General features: G+C 42.3%; 1 long non-coding RNA gene across 1 annotated transcript; it reads left to right on the top strand.

Moving 5' to 3' along the window:
• Positions 1 to 1,272: 1,272 nt before the first annotated feature.
• LOC121805128 lies at positions 1,273 to 2,905 on the top strand. Its single transcript, XR_006051261.1, has 2 exons — positions 1,273 to 2,556; positions 2,635 to 2,905. It is a non-coding gene; the product is annotated as an uncharacterized LOC121805128 (long non-coding RNA).
• The last annotated feature ends 725 nt before the right edge of the window (positions 2,906 to 3,630 follow it).

Below are 3,630 nucleotides of genomic sequence, written 5' to 3'. Positions count from 1 at the left end.
ATAAAGGACCATGAAGTCACTTTTTTTTCATAACATTTCATAAAATACATTTTCCTTTCATAAAGAAGGAGACTTCATCTTTTCCTTAAAATCCCTTTTGAAACGTGGACATCTATCTCCTTTGCTGCGGTTGAACGTGACGAGTCGAGGTGTTGGGATCCTTGTAACTTAACATTTTATTCAATTCCTAGTCTAGTACTATTTTTATAGACTAAGTCTATGTATGGAGAAATGTTATTTTAGCTACCGAACTACTTATTCATAAGTCCTTCCCGACACCTTCAGCACCTCGATCACCTTCAACCTGCACGTTAGAAAAAATGAGCATGCAGGGCTGAGTATTTGGTATACCCAGTGGACTTAGTGCCAAAAACAGTTCTTATTTAATTTTCAGCCATAGTTGAGTGAACACGAGATTTTTATTTGAGATAAGGCTCGAGTCACTAAATTCTTTTTCATTTCATGAATTTGATTGCGCAATCACATAAACATAATACCATATCTGAACTTATGTGAACCGGGAATGTGGCCACATTCCACGACGGTCCCTAGGCCGGCCAACTCGAAAGCTAGCACACAGTCCCCATATGTGTACACTAGTCCGAGTAGGGTTTTCGGCCCTACTGGGACCCGAATTCGATTTAACATATTTGGCGTAGCCAAGCAGATAGGTAATCATAAAACAAAACGTGGCATGACAACTCATTCAAATATATTCACGTTTTCACATAAAATCACGTTTTGAAAGAAAAGCCCACCTCGTTTGCTTAAACTCTCACATGAGCGTCCCTCGACTTGATTTCACTTGTCGTGCGAAGACGCCCCTTTATAAATAATAAGTACACTTAAATTAGATTTAAGAGTTTATTTATTTAACATGCATGCATTCCTAAGTGTGTGATCATTTTTTACTTTCTCTTTTCCTAAATCCATAAAATCCTTAAGTACTAGTTAAATAAAGCGATTTAATTTATTTGGAAATTTGCGGAAATATTCGAGCATTAGTTAAATTCCGGAAATTTTATCTTTAAATGCCGCTAAATTATATAGCAGCTACCCATCATTTAATTGGCAAAACATTAGGAAAGCCTATAGACTAAATTAGACTTTTAGTCATGCTTGTATTTTTAATTGATAGCCCATTCTATGATTTAATTTATCATTTGTCCATTCTTAAATTTAGTTCTTTTGGATTAAAATGGCAAAGGTCCAATTTAACTGTTTATTGGACAAAGTACTAAAATGGCTAACATTTTTCATTGCTTAAGGAATTAAATTCTATAGCCCCAAATTAATTATTCGCAGTCGCCCAAAATAATTAAAAGAAGGTGGTCCAAATACTAAAATTTTCCTAGACCCAAAGAAAGTGGCCCAACAGTAAACTCCCTTCTCACTCGTCGACTCTCCCTCACTCCAAAATCCCCCAAATCAATTCCAAACCCTAACCCCCTTACTTCTCACAAAATCGGCAGCCTCCCTTCCTTGGCGAAGACGACCCACCGGCCGCTCGCCGCCGCCTCCCTCCGTTTCTTCCTGTCTCGTCCCTCTCTTCCCTTTTTAATTTAGACGGATCTTAAATGGGGAAAAACCCAATTTCGAAGAGGCCTCGGCGCCGCCTCGCCCGTCGGTCACCACCGCCCCGGCCGATACTCTCTCGAGCTACTGCCGTCGTCTCCGGGTTTTGTCACGGCCGGAAACCCGCCGTCTCTCCTTTCTATCTGAATTCGAACAGGGCTTGACGTCACTTCGCGAGGCCTCTACCTCAGCTGCTGCTCGGCGAGGCTCGGGGCGCCGCATCCGTCGCTCCATACACCAACGCCTGCCGTCCATTCGCTGTCGACACAGTAGCTGTCTCGCGGCAGCTTCCGGGGCTCCATCGTCAGTCGGCCTCGCGCAAGCTAAGTCCTCTAATCTTTTATTGTTTAGCTCGTTTGATTAGGTGATGTTTGGTGTTTAGAGGACTTATTCGTAACTGATGCTGGGACTTTCTTGTGAGTTTTGTTGAGGATTGAGTAGTGAAGATTGTATAACTGTTATTTGGAGGACTCTTTGCAATTGTTGTGATTAAAGTGGTTATTCATTGGGGTGGATTTAACCCCTTCAAACCCTGTTCGTTGGGGGGTTTCTGCCCTTTGAGATTTCGGATTTGCACTCGGGATTGCTACTTGCCCACCCAACTGTTGTGTTACTGAGATTTTTGTATATGTGGGAGGAAGAGGAAAATGGGGCATACGGAGGGGTTTCATAGACAGACCGTGTACTAGTGAAGCATTAATTGAGCTGTTGTATACTTTGTTTTCCTTCTGCAGCAGGCCCCTCTTCTCTGGCCGTTGCAGCCACCTTAACTGCAAGTCCTTGGTGCGATTTTTTTTTGGCAGGTGCACAACTGAAATGGTGGTTAACTGCAGCTTTGCTGCAGCTGCTGGGGCAGATGTTGCAGGTTGAAGGGGCTGCCATGTTTGTCTTGTGGTAGCCTGTGCTCAGGCTGGGGAGTGCAGGAGTTTGCAGCCCTCCATCCTCCCTATTTTGGCAATTTTTGGTCTTCAACAAAAAAAGGTAGTGCTGCCTCTTACCTTACTGAATTTGTTTGCTAGTTATCGGTGTGTTAAAGGCCTTGTTTGGTTCTGTTTACAGCTGAAATTTGTAGGGGTGGAGGAGTAGTTGGCTGGAAACGCCCTCCCGCGCCATGGCTCGCTGCTCTCGGCCCGACGGCTGATCGGGGACAAGATCGCGTGTGGCGTGGTTTGGCTTGGGAAAGAATAGATTCAAGAGTTTTCCTCGACATTTTTATGTATATTTTACCTTTATTTTCATTGTCGTATATTTTGTAAGCTAAGACATAGCTCGGAATTTAATACGTTGTATTTTATTTACTTAAGGAATAAACGGACACATTTCATTTTTATTCGATCCTCGTTCCTTTCTTTAAATTTTCAGATCTATGTTAGTCTTTAATCGTGCAAATCGGACATAGAGATTGTATAATTATCGTACTTAAGGTAATTAGGAAGAGGCATTCGCTTCATGGTTCGATAATCATTTAATAGGGTTAAGATAAAAAAAATTCGTGGTCATTACATTCTACCCTTTCGTCTCGAAATTTTCTTGAGTCATTCAAAAAGCTCCGGGTACTTCTCTTTCATCTTGTCTTCAAGCTCCCACGTAGCTTCCTCGCGACCATGATGCTTCCATAGAACTTTCACCGTTACAATAACTTTATTCCTCAACTCCTTTACTTTTCGATCCAAAATTGCTTCAAGCTTTTCTTCATAGCTCAAATCCGGTTCCAATACCATTTCTTCATGGTGGACTATGTGTTTGGGGTCGAACACATATTTTCTCAATTGCGACACATGGAAAACATTGTGCACATTTCCGAAACTCGGCGGAAGTGCCAATCTACGCCACATGGCCAACTGTTTCTAGGATTTCATAGGGTCCGATGTAAAGCGGTCTTAGCTTGCCCTTGACACCGAATCTCGTTATCCCTTTTGACGGGTATACTTTCAGGAAAACTTTGTCTCCCGCCTTGAACTGTAGATCGGTTCTGCGAACATCTGCGTAAGATTTTTTCCTATATTGGGCTTCTTTGATTTTTCATCGGATCTGTCAGACGATTCCTATCATCTC

The sequence above is a fragment of the Salvia splendens genome, chromosome 5 (genome assembly GCF_004379255.2).
Source record: "Salvia splendens isolate huo1 chromosome 5, SspV2, whole genome shotgun sequence".
In the NCBI taxonomy this organism is placed as follows: Eukaryota; Viridiplantae; Streptophyta; class Magnoliopsida; order Lamiales; family Lamiaceae; genus Salvia; species Salvia splendens.
This window is presented reverse-complemented; position numbering and strand designations above follow the sequence as displayed.